We start from the raw sequence: 18,772 nt of genomic DNA on the forward strand, positions 1-18,772 counted from the left end.
TCCTAATCTTCCCCCGCTCCAAGGGCTGACCAGGCTGCTGGGCAGCAGGCACAAAGTTCCCTCTGTCCTGGCCTGGCGGAGGCCGGGGCCCCATTCCAACACAGAGAAACCTTTGAAAACTGCCTGGCACTGGAACCTCACTACGGCTGTGCTCACAAGGCCTGCCAGGAAAATTTAATGAATCAAGTTGGGGTATGAGGCAAGTGGAGGTTGAGAGATAAAGATGAAGCAAGAACAAGAGAGAAATAGGAAAACAAGTGGGAGACAAGCATCAAAGGTCTGGGATGGCGAGATTATGACGAGCACAGGAAGTCAACAGAGTGGCTCAGGACTAACGGGGCAGGATGACGTGGCGGCTTCCAACAAAGAACAGAAAATTATTAGTTCCCCATAGTGTAAGTGTGTGTGTGTATGTGTATGTGAATCACGTCAGGATCATGCTAGCTGTTCAGTAATACGGTGACTCACTATAATCTCCTGTTGCCTCAGACATGACAAGCACCTGGTAAGCAACATGACAAGACAAGCGGACAAATGAGGTCTGATGGGAGTGTAGGAAGAGCCTTACTTCCTAAGGGAGCTTACATCGGCAAAGAAAAAAAGCAGGAAGCAAAGGCTGGAGTCAGACTGTAGACAACCTCAAACCGTTCCACGGTGAGCGAGCACGGCCACGAGGTCACGCACCGGTCAGAGAATTATAGCTTTGCAGGAGAAAGATTCCGCAGCAATATATAGCAAATCCACTGACTCCTACACTGCTTCCTTTCCTGTTAGTGATGGGAGTGAAGAGGAGTGAGGGGTAAAGTGAGGTCTCCGCTCCTCCACTGCGGCGGAGCCTGACCATGGCTGCCCGTAAGCATAACAGATGCGCAGGAGGTAACAAAGCATCTCCAACGCTCCCCTCTCTCCATCTGCCTCTCTCTCTCTCTCTCTCTCTTTCTGTCACTATCGCTCTCTCCGTCTGCTCCCTCCTCCTGTACGTGTGGCTGGCAGAGAACCAAGCACAAACCTGCCTGATTGAGCAAAACCTGAGAACCTGACACCTTCAGAGAAAAACAGGCATGCCTGCTGGCAGGCAAATGATACTCACATCACCCAACCACGAACCACGGCTCTGGAATTTCACCAATTTCAGTGCAGGAAGTGATGGATGTGTGTGTAAGAAGGGAAGAGAAAAAGGGCATGTCCAGGCAAATTCTGAGAGAAGAGTGCAGCACTGTGACTGTCCAAGGGATGGTGCATTCATGCCAAAAATAAATCACTTATCTTTCTCCTCAAAGTGCCAAGATCTCGGACTGAGCGACACGGGCAAAGCGAAACACCACAATATCTTTGATCAAATACCTTGATATATATGGTAGAGATGACTACTTGTGCTTTCATTTACACACAAGAGATTTTTGATAAACAATCACTTCTAATATATGTATAATTCTCAATAAGGTAGAGGCAAATAATAAACACCTAGAACAGTCAAAGAAGTTCAGAAAATTGCATCCCTTCATGCAGCTTTGAAAGGAGTACTCCGACGTTTTGGGCAAAACCCTTTTTCCATACCCAGACTGAGACAAAATGTTTGATACGTCCAGTGGTTCAGTTCCTATAGGAAGCATTTCATGTTAGCTTAGCATAATGACTTAAAGTCTATGGGAGTTGTTAGCCTGGTTCTCCCAAAATGAAAAAAAAAAAAAAAAAAACCTTACAGCAACTCCGAAACTGTCTTATTTACACAACTTCTCTTCTTCTTTGTTTTTTTTTTTTGTTGTTGTTGTTTTAAATCCCAAGACATGTATTTGAAATGCTAATGATATACTGTATAAATAAGACAGTCTCTGAGGTGCTGTCATTTTTATTTTTTCACTTTGACAGAGCTGGGCTAACAACTTCCATAGACTTCAAGTCTTTATGCTAAGCTAAAAAACGTTACCCATAGGAACCAAACAACTGGACGTGCAGAGGTGAAAATGGTATTAAACATCTTCGCTGTCTGGTTAAGTCAAAATATATCAAAAATATCCTAAATCCCAGAAGATATCTAGTCTCATAACAAAACTGATATACTGTCTTTATATCACGCAGCAGTACCTACATCTGTGACAACTTTACCACCACAGGCTTGCCTCGTTCACTGTCATCCAGTACTCAGAGCTTTGATCCGGGGTAATGCTCGCTTCGAATGACGTAGCACAGGACAATGATTGAGGCCTAATTGGAGCAATGAATTGCTCAACCGAGCACACACGCGATGCAATCACCACGTATAGCTGAGGCACTTCACAAAACACTGGTAGCGTATCTGTCTTCATCTCATCGCCCACCGCTGTTCAGTGATTTGCTCTGCTCTGCACTGACTCGGGCCCTCCTCACTGTAAGTGCAGCACAGTTCAGTGAGTAATGGGCACATGAACGGCTGGCAAAGCGCGTTTCGCTCACAGTCCTGCACAAGAAGACAGGTCTGGAGGAGTGCCAAGCTAGATTCATTGACATTATCTCTAGCAGGGTGTCCTCAATTCTTCCTCTTTTCTTATCCGAGAGGCGCTCCTGCGTTTCATGTTTTCATGTGGGAGAGATAACAAGTAAGATAAACTGGCACTTGATACACCCGCAGTTTAACTTAGGATTAGTAATGGTAAAGCTATTCCTATTTCTAATGACAGCACTTGTGGGTTGGCCAGGAGTTTGACAATGAACTAGTACACACCACACACTGATCTGAAGGCTGACAACACCCCATCAAGGCTGACCATCAACCTCAACAGGCTGATTTTGCATTCATTTATAGTATAAAAAACCATCACCAGCACGGTGCACAGTAGTTCCTACAGCTTTATGGCCCATAAATGCAGCGGTTGATCGAGACAGGCTCGCACTGGTTTAGTGCCTAATATTTGACATGGGGTTTATAGATGAGCCGCTGTTACCGAGCAGCTCAGGCTTAGGCTCGTCGGCTTTTAAAAGTTGTGCGGTTTGAAGAGCAATGGAGAGGAAGCGGAGTGCCGGTGCCTGAAGAGGAATGTGAAAAATTCTAATGAGGTGGCTGCCTGGCTGCTGAGCTGCAGCAGTCGGGAGCTGCGATTTCAGAGTGCAAGTCTGCTTTAGGCTGCACTTTCCCTCTCGCTGCCCTCCCTGCCTGCTTCCAACCCCGGGACTCCATTATGGAGAGTCGCTGAAGTCCTGATGCACATGGACAGGTACACGCAGAGACAAAAGACTCGGACGCACGAAAACACGCGCACTTGACAAAGCCAAAGCCCCTGAATAAACACCAAAATCTAGAAGCTCTAAAAAGAAAACAAAGCAAAGCATTTGGCTCACAAGGAAAATTTGGGAACTTGAGGGACCGTGATTATTTTTGACTTGGACAAACAGGACTGTTATTTTTATTCCTCGAAACATCAAAGAAACAGAACAAAAATAAAAGAATGGCACAAATAAATTGTTCTGTGATGTTAGCCCCAAGCCAGCCCCATGAGATTTATTTGTGCAAAACTTGTCTCAAACTGTGAATTGGAACGGTGCTTTGGAAAACACAGTATTGAATGTAGGTTATGGTCTTAGCACAGGCTGCAATCAGGGCCAACCCAGGCATAAAGAGGGGCAGAATACAGAATTTGATTTGCCTTCCCAACCTTTCTTCTTCTTCTTTTTTTTTTTGGTTGAAACCCTTTATTCACAAACCAGATTTAGCACTGTAATACAATAGACAATATTAGTAACATAGTGGTTGCACTAAAAAAAGAAATGGAGCAGTGGAGATTTACTGCATCAGTAAATGACAAGAAAACCAAATTAAATCTGTTTAACTAAAACTAAAGTCTTTTCTAGTCCCAAACAAAAACAGCACCATGCCAATGAGATGTTACATAAATGCAATGTACACCAATAAAGTAATCACAAATGCAGGAGGAGGGGGTGGGGATGAAAGGGTTGCTGATGAGTTCCAATTACCCAATCTTTGATTTTTATGGCTTTCAAAACTGTCAAAAGTCCGGCGACATTGATGTTTGGCCCCAAAAAGCCAATCAAATCCCAGAGGATTTATTTCACCATCTGAAGAAAATTCACTTCAGTTGTTTTTATTTTTAATTTTTGGGACGAATTATTTTTGTAATTTTCTTGTACTTTACTTTAAATCCACAAACATAATTATTACGAATATGTTTTTTTCTGGCCAAATTTTTCTTTTTTGTAATTTTACTGTCATTGTCCTGAATTTTTTCCTGCAAAATTTCTGGTAATTTGCAGTATTTTTTGTAATTTTTACTTTTTTTTTTTTGTTAATATATTAGAGTCTCAGTGGGTTAAAAGGGGAAAAAAAGTTGCTGCTATTGTGCCAAGTGCCTTGTGTCATGGAGTGTTTAGCATATTAGTTACAGAACAGACAAATAATTGAGATATATACATTTTGAAAGGAAAGAAGTCAGTAATAGCTTGTTTTATCCAGCGGCCCCTGGCCCCCTTTTATCTTCTGAACTGAACTACTTGAGCATCCCTGACCAGCTCTGTATTGGACAGGATCAGCAATACGCCAATGGAAATCTCACCTTTAAGCTAAAAAGGCTAAGAAAACTAGTTCTCCAGCAAAAAACAACCAAATGACCAAGTAGCAGTATTACTGTCACATTAGCATTATGGCATATGATCTTTCAACACATTTCTATTGGATCTCTGCTCTCATTAGGAAGCTTACGCATCTCTGTTTTGAAAATGTCACTGCAGTGCTTTTGTCAATTATAGGTCACAACAGCTCAGGGGAGCAGGAAGGTTGACGCAATTCACAGCGGTCACTGATCGGTCATGGATTTCATGTAGGACCGGACCGATACATGAGTAGATTATGAAACTGTCGATTGCGTAATTGTCACAATTGTGTGACCTTTTTTTTTTCCTTGGAGTGTGTCACTTAAAGGTGCATTAAGTAGAACTGCTGCTCGACATGAGTGAGGACGTTTAGACTCAACTGAGATAAAATGTGAAATGAGCACATAACTTGATGGTTTGTCTAGATGGTTCTCATCATCTGTCTAACTGGTAAATTACATGTGTACTGTATGATCTTTACAGCTGAGTCTACACAGTCCTAACTTAAATTGACCCTAAGCAATTTTGCATGGCGTACCTTTTAATACCACTGTACAAAAAAAAAATCTTCTTGTTGAAAAAAAAAAAAAATCATATAATAGGCCTGAAAAGCCTATTGTAAGCTTCACCTATTGTGCATCTGCACTTGTATTACAATTCTTATCTAGTGAATATAAAACATCGGTCCATCTCTAATTTCTTGATATCCCTCTGATCTTTATTTATAGCCTTCAAGTGACATGACACACCCTCTGGCAGGCATATTGTTTGTGCCCATCTACACTTTCCTCTCATGGTGGCCTGCTATGAAGAATTTTGTCACATTGTTACTGAGTCCTGTTTCAGCATGATCTGTGTCCCTGGGTGCCTCGAGTTACAACAAGTCAGGGAAATCAGCCAACTTGGGGTTCACTGAAAAGGCAAACATACCCTCACATCTGAAGGAAAAAAAATCCATGTTTAGGGTGAAGGATGGCACAACTCACGCAGGAGCTTCAAAAGACATCTGGAGGTATTAAATATGACAAGCCCACCTCAATCCTCCTCCGCACAGAAAACACATCCTGACAACCATTTCCACGCAGACCCACTGCCAAACAGCTTACCTTTTCACTGCAACCTACCATTCCCTCCAGGTGGAAAAAAAAGATTCATGATTTACGTGGGAATCTTTTTTTTTTTTTTTTTCGTGAGACGTTTTTCTGAGGCAGAAGACTTTGAATTTCAGAGTGCCTGTGCCACGAGCTAAGCTGAAGCTTTTCCAATTGTATTATTATTAGCGTGATTGACTAACCCCTGGCTCTTGAGAACTCTCTTTCTCCCACTGTTTCTGCTTCCCATGCCATGACAGCTCCTATTAGAGGCTGGAAGATTACTCCCACTTTGGCAGTCTCGCATTTGGCATTATCAACCGAGCCATTTCTATTACCTTGGAATATTTTTTACCCTTTCCATCACAGCTAACAATGCAGGCGGTGTTCACTACCCCTTGACCAAAGTTTACCGTGTCGGACAGAGCATCCGAGCCACTGACATTAACCAGTTTGTAATGAGAGCATTTCCCAGCAGTGTACCTTGTTAAATGGGGCAGTGTGGGCTGGGACACAAAAAAAGGGAGAGGCATTTGGGTTCACAGTAACTCGCCACAAAAGGTAAATATCCCCTTGCAAAGATCTGAAAGGCAGTGAATCTATTTGTTAGCAAACAACCCCCCCTCCCACCTCAGCATGGTGCTGGCGTGCGCCTCGGCGTGCATGTTGGGCTGAAGTGGTCTCCATCAGTGGAAGATTAAAATAGAAAAGATGTGAGTGTAGTAGCAATATAATTAACACCATGTTGATGCGAGGAGGAGGGCAGAGTGAATAGTTAGTGCGTCTGCATCCTATAATTCAGCCTCTCCATGTGCCAGCAGACGGGGGCTGGGGCTGAGCCTGGGGGCCCGCCAAACACTCGCTAGCCTGCTATCACTTTCCTCTCAGATCGCAGTCATTCATAAGCCAAACAAATCAGAGAGAGCCTGCAGCTCTGCTAGCACATGTTATGGAGCTAGTATGTATGGACTCGTTTGACTGCTCAATTGGATCAATGTCACATTAGAGGGAGGTAGAGCTGTAGGAAATTTCTGAGCAGGCGTAAATGGAGCGGGTCATCGGGCATCAATCAAAATGTCAATTAGATCTCGACGTTTTGATTGTTGGAAGGCTGGTGCCGGAGATGAGATGTTGCAGCGGTTCAGTGTGTGGCACGCATTGCTGACCGCGCTGACACATGCCCCAGGGCCGGGGCCAGCTAGTGGTCACACACATACTGCATGCCAGAGCACCCTGGTCTGTGCACGTGTGTGTCCATTAGTGCTTACTGGTCACTTACAGAGCGTCAGTCCAAGCTGGGCCCGGGCCAAAACACCCATTTACTCCCGAGGGCCAAAACCACTAACAGAGGAAATAAAGTGGGGACAGGATGCTCTGTAAGGTTCCTTAAAATTATCCTGCTTAGAAAAGTCACAACATGAATAGATATCTACTGGAACGTCCATCAAATTAATCGAATTAATCAGCTGTATAGCACTCAAATGACAGATGGACTGTAACACTGGAATCAACTGTGTATGCATTTATGTGTGTGTGTGTTTAGAAAGTACAAGCCCTCAGTGGCAAACTGTGCGTGAGCAGCAAGGTCAATTGACAGTGACCCGAGAGATTGTCTCTGCAGAGGTGTCAATATGGCAAAGGCCTGCGATGTTTGGAAGTCATCCACTATCCTCCTGTCCTCTCTCATCCTCTGCCCTGTTACACAGGTAGCTCACAAGCAAAAATCACAGAGGAGAAGAAAAAACATCTCATTAGACCAGACGTATTGCAAAAAAAGTGAAAATAACCATTGTAGTGATCACAAACTAAAAAAAAAAAAAAAATCCATTTACAGCTTTACTAAAATGAAGTACTTGAAGTACTTGAAGTATATGTATCATCACCCATGTTGACTGTGTGTTACACCAACATTGCATCTGTTGCCAAAACACAGATGCAATAGCCAAATGTTCAGATCAGATAACAGGCTGACAGGATGGAGCGGGAATGAATACACCGATGGCAACAAAGAAATAGACAGATAGTTTTCGGAGGAACTCCAACACCAAAATCCCAGCTCATTGTGTTGCCGTGAGAATTCGCTTAAAGAATGGAATGCCTTGGGAGGACGACACGTCGGCTTATTCTCGTTCATTCCGAGCGGGGGCTGTCGGGGCAGGTTGTGGCGAGGTGATGTGATGGGAGGAGAGCTGATGTGACGGTTTGAACAGCCAGTATGGGAAGGGTCGGGAACCCACCGAGTAAACATATGAGAAGCAGCCGTGAGCTCCACAGCGTTAAACGGCGGCAGTGAGAGTCGGGGTGGGTGGGGGGGGGCTGCCTACATAAACACCTCCAGAGAGAACACAATCAGATCTATCAAAACACACTTGTAAGAATTCTGCCATTTACCTGAGCCATTTCTGCCCTTGTCATCTGAACACTTTCTTGTAACAGGACTGGGTGCTGACAAGGACCTTACATAACAATACGCACCATGATACATAGGCCACAATATGACTTGCATCACGATCCATTGCAATAGGCAATACAGAATTAAAAATGTAAAAACAGCCCTCTGCATAAACCTGAGATGACTGATAAAACACATATGATAAATCACATGACTGACTAAATAATTTAATGCAAACACATTTAGCACAATGCAAGTTACTTAATACAGTGCTCTACAATGTAAATGACTCATATAGTTGTTATTACTGGCTGATATTGGCCGATCACAGATATATCAGTCATCATCTTCTTTCAGCTAGAGTGAAAATGATACTGGTATCATACAAAACTACATGACCTGAGGAAACTACAGGATCTAAGGAGGCTAAATAATGCACCAAAGTTAAACTAAATTTTGGCCAGGGGACAACAGCATTTCTGTTTTCAAAGGGGTCCCTTGACCTCTGACATCAAGATATCGGAATGAAAATGGGTTCTATGGGAACCTCGGTCTCCCTTTTGCAGACATGCCCACCTTATGCTAATCCCAAGCAGTTTGGGGTACAAACCCTGCAGTTTTTTGCATGCAGCACAAATGTATTACTTATTTTGGCCAAGTCTAAAATGTTGTATTTGTGCATACTGGAGCCTAAACAATCTTGAAGTTGACTGGAAAGCTGAGACTCTTGTGGATTCAATGAGCCTGATTTATTAATGTATGATGATGTTAGCCCCCGTTTTATTGTAGTGAGACCACTTTTTTAAAAAAAAAAAATTCTTTATTTAAATGGCCAGCAATTAACTGATACTGAACAGTGCTGATGTTCATTTAGCTATTTATTTATTTTTTATTTTCTCAGTGATCATTTTTTAGAATTTGTTGACAATATTTGTTTAATAACCAGCCTTCTGAGTACCTTAACTTAGTCAAATCAGTGAAAAATCCACACTGAAAAAGGTCTAATTTCATTCCAGCTCAAAAATACCCTACATCAGCTGCCATATCTGTAATCGGTGAATTTTCCCCTCTAAAAATTGGTATCACTCTCAAAAATCCCTAATTGCTCAGGCACTAGTGAAAACATCATATGAAAATTAAGTGCCGAAATGACACATGTCACTACAAGGGGCTACACAATCAATACAGGTTTTCAAAAAATAATGTTATGATACTCAACTGTATTGATTTTTTTTTTTTTTTCACTACTCTACTTGTACTGATTAAAATCACATTATTTCACTTGACTTTCATCAGTCAAACTGATCTGTCAGCTGATCGGCAGCCAACTGCCCACCAAATAAGCCTCTTCAGCATGTGAACCATTTGAAATGCTTGATCTCTAATAGAATCGTGTCTTTCAAACGGTCAAGGTTTCCCCCTGGAATAAAATGACAGAGAAGCATTGCTGAGATTTTAAAAAATGGGATTTTTTGCCCAGAGTGATGCAGTCCAGAGAACACAGCCAGCCTTCCTGGAAGGCCAGAGTCAAGGTGAAAGCTTTGTTAATATCCCCTCACTCTGGCCAAATAGCTACTCTGCTGCCGTCAGACATTAATTGCACGCCGACTGCACAAAAGATGGGTGCCTTTAATTAACCCCTTCAAACTAGTGTGGGTCAAGGCGGGGAGACAAAGATAAGGTGGTTAGGTGTTGAAATGTTTTTATTATGAAAGCTAGTAGGTCCAGATAGGCTATTTAACATGATAAGAACATGGACTGCAGTACTGAAGCCTGGGGAAAAGCTTCAGTGTGAGTTGTCAAAAGGACCAGCAACAGAGGAAGAGCCTATTATCCTAGCAAGAAAACTCGGGGGAATTCTGTGCCATGTCTCTGGAGCAGCCTGGCTGCCTACACTGTCCCCTGTACAGCACGAGGGCAGGCTAATTCTCCTACTGAGGATTACATGCAAAGCACATGTGTGGCATAATAATGGCAAGCATTTGCTGAATGTGTTGTGGTTCTATTTCACACAGACACAGTGGAAAGACTTGATGCAGGCAAAAACAAATCCACAACAGCACAACAAAGATACACACACAGGCGAAACCACTTCCAGTCACTGATTTTGGCACGTGTCCAGTGCATGTCCTCCTGCACTTCAAGTCCGATTATAAACAGTCAGGCCGCTGAGTTAATCAATTCATACAGAGTCATTTGGACTGCCATAATTCAGCTAGTGTTGCATAACACTGGTGCCCTGCTAAATCACAGGCTGTGCCAGAAAGCCAATGTGCAAAACCTGCATGGTGCTGCTGCTGCTGCCGGCCTGCACTGCAGAGTTACTGACACACTCCAGCCAGCTCTGCAACTGTGGACTCTCATCCTCCCGAGCCAGCTCCATGCAAGCCACATCTCATTCTAGCCAGCAGCCCAGGGCACAGTGCCTTCAATGCTGTTACTTCCACAAAAACGTCAAAACACAGAGAGATCCCGTTGATGCCGCGATGCACCACAGTAAACGGCATGCAAATTAACATACACTTTATTAGGCAGACAACATCAGACAGTTGTCCCGCTAATTTCTCTGTTTTAGTCTTGGTTCATGGATGCGGAGTGAAGCGGAATGCAATTAACACGCTCCCCCCTCCAACCCACCCCACCCAGCACCCCCTTATCCCCCCGGCTGGCAATAATCAGGACTTTGCATCCTCACAAGTCACAGAGGAGGAAAACATGCTGAGTTTAGACTGGAGCTCTGTGTGAGCCCTTCATCTGCATCTTCCGGAGCGTCTATCTAACTTCAGTGTGGGTACACCCCCTCTCTTTCACTTATACACACACACACACACTTGTATCGGCTATGTTCACAGTGAATGAATGCAGGTCTGGGTGATATGGACGAAATCAATCACTAGTAACGAGGATATGATGACCAAGCAGGTGAGGCAAATAATAGAGCAGCTACAGCACACTAGTAAGTTCAGAAAATTGCATCCCTTTGCTGTAAGGCAGCCTTTAAAAGCAGGGAAAGACAGCACTTATGCCATTTATACATTACAATGTCCAGATGATAGGTAGTCTCATATCAAAATATCAATACCATATCAATATAATCACCCAGTCTTACATGCATGTACTTGCGCACTTCAGCATACATGCATACACCCGCCAAATCCATGAATGAACAAAAACCCCTAATAGCTAATAATAATAGTAATGTGATAAAAGTTTCTAGGGTCTGTTTAAAATACAGCAGTTAAATGAACACCTAGTGAACAGCACCAGACCAGGGTGTGTCCAGGGGCTGGTGCTCTTTATGCTGCAGCAAATAGTCCCGGGTGACCTCCTCCTAATCTGCATTCAAGGCGATGATGACTACCACATAAACACCAGGCCTCCTGTCACACTTGGCAACGACATCACACAACACATCCTTCCCTCCTCCTTAGCAATAATGGTGATGATAACCACGCTGAGCAAAGTACCAATTCGGTGCGACGGTCACACACAATCAATTTGAATAGGTGATATAGTATGTCCATACCGTCACACCTATTCAAGATACCAAAGAGGGCAGTCTAAGATCTTACATCTGCATTTATTTTATCACATGGATGCTCCTCGTTTCGCTGTGCATGCACAACTTCACACACTTAAACGCATGCAATACACAAACACAGTGCTCTAAGCTCTTTTTTTTTTTTTTGGGTGCTGCTATGCATTTGTGCTGTAGCAAGGCTGCAGCCAGGGTATTCAGGAATACATCAATGAAATACACAGGAAACAGGCAGGGAGAGAGGAAAGGCTGGGAAAGCAGCCATGTTTGTTATTAGCTGGCCCTATCTGCCCTCTGCACCTGGAGCAAAATGGAAAAGTTCACTCTCTCATTGCGATACATAACCACATTCCTATACATCACCCAGTGTAATACAACACACTGTTTTATCTAGTTATCCTCCTTAATGAACTCTCATATTGAGTTGTTTTTGTGCTCTTGTAATAAAACTGAGGTTGCACTATTGAAAACCCCAATCCAGAATGAGCACCTCACACTGGTATAGGGACATTTGCATAAAACGTATAAAGTCAGTCGACCTGACTCCTCTTTTTACTTCAAAAAGCATTAATGTCATCTGAATCCAGGGTAAGAATTCGCAGCAATCTCATTTTTCCCTCGAAGTTTTGCCAAGAGTAGAGCAGGAACTCGCAGGGTGGAAATGGATTCACTGGTTCCACTGCAGAGGATATGGAATTGTAGAGCAATATGAGGAGGGATTTTCTGAAGTCGCAATGCAGGAAACAAAGCACAACAGAGAATAAAGCAAGAATGCTTTCGCTCTATGTTTTTTTTTTTTTTTTTTTTAGAGAACGTGTTCGGCAGATTTGCTTCGATAGTGTATCTGAGGTCTCAAAATAGCATGTTTGAGACAGAAACTCTGCACGGTGCTTTGTTGTGCCAGGAATCCACTTTTGCTCCACATGGCCCCGCTCCTGAAAGTAACGAAAACAGTTGTAAACGTGCATAGGAATGAGGACAAGCTGAACAGACCTGTCTGCTGCACATCGAGATCTGCATGGAGCTCAGCCATGACCAAGCCCTCATGCATTCCTATCTGCTTCTCAGATTTCTGTCCACAGGAGGGACGACAGTAAGCCTCTGCGGTTTTGCATGGAAGAATATTTCCACTACTGCCCACGTAGGCTCTGCATGGGGCACAGGCCCATTCCGCTTGATGTTTTGATTTTACAGGGAGCAAAGTCCTGTAATCTGTTCCAGAGAGAGTGAGCAGGCCCAACAGAGAGAGAGACAGTGTGGCAACTGAAAGACATGTTGAGACAACACCAGGCACGTTGTCACTATGTCAGCAGAGATAGCCTGCAGCAAAACATCATCATCAGAATCCCAGATTTCATTATGGAAAGTTTTTTCCTCCTTCCCAAGCTTTTTTTTTTCTTTTCTTACATCTAAGTGTTGTTTGTTGAAATGTTTTTTTTTCCCCTCTCCATCTTCCGATCTCTGCCACATGTTCTACTATTTTCGGCACTTGTGAGGTTTGAGGGGAGCAGAAAAGGGGAATTACACACTGACTGATCTCTGCTCTGACTGCGGGTTTGGACTTAGGGTTTGACGCCAAAGACGGAAACATGTCCTACACCAAGGGGTTACTTCAGTTCATGGGCAAAACAGACCACCACCAAAAACAAAGACTAGGATGATGATAAGTCAGGTGCATCTCAGATTAAAGCCTATCCATGCACCACACTTTGCACCTGCCCTTGCACTAAACTCCCTCGGTGCCAGTTCAGCCCATCTCCCCGGGAGATAATTATAGAGTCCGAATTACCAGGCATTTTTGTGGGGTCAACATTCCCGAAAGTTTGTGGTGAGTGGGGGCGGAATGGTGGGGCATTTTTCTTTGTCTGCGAGCATTTGGTCTGTGACAGCGCGCTGAAAGGGATTACATCATCCCTATTGTAGCTTCCGAGCCCTCTGGTTTCTTCCATTGGCTGGTATACAGTGGACTGTCCCGGCCAGACAAAGACAGAGCATTCCAACAGTTTAGCAGGAAACGCAGACCCATAGTCACACCTTATCACAGTAAAACTCATCAACCCCCTCAGTCGCCACAGAAGTGATGCTCACGCTGAAAAGCACCAGAGGCTCGATTATCATCGAGTCATTTGACTTCTGACTATGGTCTGACTAATAAGCCAAGCACAATCAGTCATATCAGAACTGGCTGTGCTTCCTTTTTTCGAGAACAGACATATTTCAAGATACTAAACCTAGGATTACATGAGTCATTGTGCCACAGAAAAAAACACAACATCAGGGAAATGGCCTTGTAGCTGACACTGAACCTGCTGGTGTACTGCAACCGTCCAGGGGCGCTCTATCTCAAGGTCTGTTTAGTTTGTCTTCACCCATCAACAAGCACAAGAGGCGGCAGGGAGACAGGCTCTAGGGTCTGGAGCAGCCAATCAGGTCACAATGCACACTTCCAAAACCTGAGGTCAACAAGTAAACCCTTTGCAGCACCAAGCAAGTTGAGAGAATGAAACCTTCAAAAATCACTGTGAATAGAGCTTGGCCAAAAAAATACACCCATAAACTGAATTAGCCAAATGATTACTGGATGCAAACATTAGAGGATGGAATGAACATTTAGGGTCATTAAAACAATCCAGAATATTACCCTCTGAACTTGAGCATCAGTAACAACGCTGCGATAATCTCATGATTCATCAAAATGTAAACAGCTTTAAGGATTTAGTGATGGCCACTTAGCATAATTGCAGCCTACACATTCCGAAGAGGCATATTATAAAGCTGCTCAATGCTCCTCTTGTTGTCTCCCATCTTTGCTCTTGCTATTCCCCTCCAGCCGAAGCACAGGAGACAATAGAAAAGTAATCTTAACTTAGCAACAGGAAGCTGCCGTCTGTAAATGCGTAGGCATGTTAGAAATACTCTACTACAAATCAAGCACGACAACAATAGTTACAGTATGCAAGGTAAATAACTGGAAAAACAAACACCACTCTGTGGGAGGAGAGGTGAACACGGAGGACACTTTTACCCTGGCAGGAAAGTAAAGGAGTAGTTGGTATTTTTGTCAAAGCACAGTCGTGCTCAGCATTTGCATGGGGGTGTGTTTTAATGAATGCAACACAAGAGCAAGCATCAGAAACAACATTCATCACTGGGCAGATCCTGTCAACCTGCAGTTACTCATGTGGGCCTGATACAGCTGTAGCTGACAACCGGTCTGACATCCTGGAATGTGCGAGGAACACAGTGTAATGTCTTATCATAACCTTGAATGATATTTTTGTCAGTAGCATAAAACAGACACTGGATGGCCCATTGTGGGAGATTAAAATAGAGCTTGCATGCTTTTCCCAATAGTGATATAAAGCTGCTGCATTTGCACTAGATTAATTTTCATGAAAAATCCCATCAGAAGAGGCAAGAAGCAGGTCCGGTGCAAATAATAGCTATGCTTTAGAACAAGCTGAATTGTGGAAAGCAAAACAGGGCAAAGCCGAGATTAGACTTAATAGTAAAAATGGCAGGGCAGCTATATGATCAGTCATGCCTTGCATAGGTCAGCTAAGCCTTTCAAGAATGCTAAAAATCCTTGATCCTTGCCCAAAGCTAATCTCCACAGCTTCCTTTCTTTACCTGAGTCATGCCAAGTTATCTAACCCAAAAACCACAACTGCTGGCCCAGGCTTTATTATTCAGGTAGGGGAGAGAGGAAGTCCACTCATTTCTAATTTCCTAACAGCACAGCCGTGAACTGTGGCTTGCTCCAGCTGATATCTTGTAAATATGCTCCCTTTACATGCATCTGTTAGAGCTAAGACAGCTCACGACAGTGGTCAAGTATGTAAATTACCATGAAATGTACATTAGCCTTGTAGGCCCTGCACTGCACTGCCATAGCATGTACCTGAGCACTTTCTGTTTCTATGCATTTGCACAATCATGACACTTTCTATTTTGCACAGGAAAAAAGGAGCCGTTTCACCATAAATCCTGCTCACAGAGAATCAACAAACCAGCAAAAGCAAAATCTGCCCCATCCCTATCCAACTTGGCATTTTGACATGAAAACCCAGGCTTACTGAACAGCATCCAGTGTGTTAGCTATACTGTCTGCTGTCATGATCTGAACGACACCTCACAAAGCCAACACCAGCCAGATGTATAGGCAGCAAATAGCACTGCACATTGATCAGGCTGGGCATTATAGCCTATTCATCATGCAATCAAGCTTGGCCTAATCTAGTCAGCCAAATGATGGACCGGGCAGGCTCTCAAGGCTGTAAACAAATCAGACCTCTAAGGGCCAAGGCAGATAGGCGCACAGGAAAATCACCTGGACCCTCCAGCACCTCTTCATGTGGCAACACCACAGAGTATGATGTGCTGAAAATACACATATGTGAGATGACAATCACAGGGAGAGACGTTCATACACCCTGTGGGGATCCAGCGTGCTCGATGCCACCTGTAAATCGCCTTGGCAAAGCAGGACCGGGAACAATGCCTTGCCCTTGACTGAGCACAAATGCAACGATGCGCTGGATGTGTTCGCAGTGTGTTTTGACAGACACACGGACGGAGAGAGACGTTTCTGTGCGGGTCCACTTCGCCTAGCACGATCCTTCCCCACTCATTAAGAAAGGCACTGGCACTGATTGCGCACCGCTATTACACCGCAGCTTCACACAACACAAAGATGTGCTTTGTCCTCCTCAGACAGCGGACACATGTTGTTTAGCCACCGTGTGCCCCGAACAACACCTATCCCCGCAAATGACTGGAGCTCCATGTTCCCGACTCACCTTTTCTCCTTTCTGTTTCAAGCATTAGATGTCACACAATACAGAGCGGGTTTCCCCCCTTTTGTTTAACTCGTACAAGGTCCTAAGTCCGAAACACAGTGGCGCAGCGCTGCTCCTTATCTTCACGGAAGATGTATTCCCTTCGGTTAAATTCAAAATTGCCGTGGCGTCCTCGCCCGAGAGGCAACTTAGAAGTTTGATAGAAAGTTACGGGTTTGCCTCGCTGCGCTATGCAGCTGCTGGAGGGATGAGATCATTCAGGCACCCTCCCCTCCGTCCCGCAGTCTCGCGAGAGCGCCGCGTGGAGAAAGCAAACGTTTCTGTGGCAACAGTGCTCACCTGTGGTGTGCAGTTTGGGTAATGTGTGTAGTGTCAGAGAGGAGGAAAGACAAAGAGCTCTCACTCTGCTCCTGTTTTCCGGGTACCAAAACGATTGTATCCACGAAAAAAGTGCCTCCCCATTACCTGCAACACCACGTGGAGTGCATGAAAATAAATCTCCATATTATCCAGTGTGGGTTTCATGCATAGAAACCTGTCTCAGCCAGGAACTGATCATTCCTAATGTGCATATGGCATCCGTGCAAGCCTATAGTTTGGTGATTCAAGTTGTTCGATAAAAGTTGAAAAAAAGTCTGACAAAAATTATTTGTTGCCACCACTACCACTGGCATACCTACTGTGTTATATTTTGCCCCAGGCTTATGCTATTGATAATTATATGTACTTTTGTGTTTCAATTTGTTTTTTGTTACATGAGTGTTAATATGCTGTCAAAGTGTTACCTGCCTTTTTAAATAAATAAATAGGTGAATAGATGAATAGATAAATAAACATTTGGGATTCATTTTTTTCATGTCAATGTTAAGAGTAAAGTCTCCCTGACAACAATCCTAATATCTCAAGAAACTCACTAAGGAATATTATAGACTTAAGGCAAACAAATAAGCTGCTAGGCACTACTAGGCAGCTACCATCACAAGTGCTAAGATTTTGTTCATCCTAATCATCTGCAGGTGGGAGCAAATCATGCCTTTTGAGTGGGAATAAAGTAGGCTAAATGTCTTTGTAATGATAATGAAATGGCAAGATGCCTGCTGTTGCAGATTGCTTTGGTTAAAAACACCTCCTGACACTAAAAAATGTTAATATAGTGGATTGCACCAACTCATGTAAATATAGAGCCTTGTGAAATTTGAAAGCAAGCTGCTACTAACATTGTTTTGTGAAAATAGCACCTACATTGATTTCTATAAACAGATTCTAACGCTGTGTTAACTTAATATTAATTCTATCATGCAATATTGTGAACATATTATGTTTACTTATGTTAATGGAAAAGTTGGCCAGTTTGTGCATGTTGTCTGCTGCGTTATTTGGACTAAATTAGATAAATGCAAACTAACAGTATTGTCAATTTTCAAAACTTGTGTTTGGATATTTACATCAGTCAATTATGTGAGTAAAAATACAGAAAGGAGCACATGTATGAGGGTGAATGCCACATTTGCAGATTAGAGTTGGGGCTGTTTTCCCCTTTTTGCAAAGTTTTGAGTGATTCATCTTATCGGACATAAACGATCTTTGGGGGTATTTTTCTGCAAGCTATGTGAAGAGGGCAGTGCACACACAGGGTGGAGGAGAGGCCTCAGGAATGTCGTATCTATATGGTAAAGCCTGCTGGCAGCCAGGCAGTAGTTACCTGAAGTTGGACAGCGAGCCTACAGCACAGACCAGTGGGCTTGTGTGGAAAAAATATATAATATGGAAATTTCCTTATTTGACATGACAGCACAGACATTCAAAGTGGATATGCAAAGTGAGAAATAGAAAGGGACCTAACATTTCACTGCTGTCACAAATGCTCTCTGGGGCACCTGGCCAGAGACATGGCATTAGGGCTGTGACATCATCAGCTGGTGTCTGAGTGGATATGCAGAAGCCCCTCTCCTAATCTGTAGGCCGTGCCAATAATGCATACTGAGCAGATGAGACAGAAAACTAAAGCTGGAGGGGTGCTTGTGGCTCAGTGGCACGGCAGCAGTTTTCCTGGGTGCACAGCTTTGTGAAGTTTGCCTTCAAGTGTCCTGTAGCACATAATGGGTCAGAGCACAGCACTGATACTATTGGACACATGGAAATGCAGGTTTTGTGGATCGTATGGAGAAAGCTTGACAGATCTGATCTGAGGAACCCTCCCGCTATATTGCCCTCATCACCAACATGATCAAATCTATTCACTCGATGGAGAAACTGACTCACTCTCCCACTTCAAAAGGAGAAAGGGGATAGATACTGGAAAATATGACATTGCTATTATCATCAAATCAGTACAGTGCAGTAGTGAGGAGGGCTGGCCTGTGAGTTTGCA

General features: G+C 43.6%; 1 protein-coding gene across 2 annotated transcripts in view; it reads right to left on the reverse strand.

Moving 5' to 3' along the window:
* The window catches only part of LOC115380696 (signal-induced proliferation-associated 1-like protein 1), a 45,770-nt gene extending 29,137 nt beyond the window's left edge, over positions 1–16,633 (reverse strand). For both annotated transcript variants that reach the window (XM_030081858.1, XM_030081857.1), the window contains exon 1: positions 16,402–16,633. The gene's annotated coding sequence lies outside the window, so the exon portion shown is untranslated. The remainder of the gene's footprint in view (positions 1–16,401) is intronic.
* Between the last annotated feature and the right edge of the window lie 2,139 nt (positions 16,634–18,772).

The sequence above is a fragment of the Myripristis murdjan genome, chromosome 22 (genome assembly GCF_902150065.1).
Source record: "Myripristis murdjan chromosome 22, fMyrMur1.1, whole genome shotgun sequence".
NCBI classification, from domain to species: domain Eukaryota; kingdom Metazoa; phylum Chordata; class Actinopteri; order Holocentriformes; family Holocentridae; genus Myripristis; species Myripristis murdjan.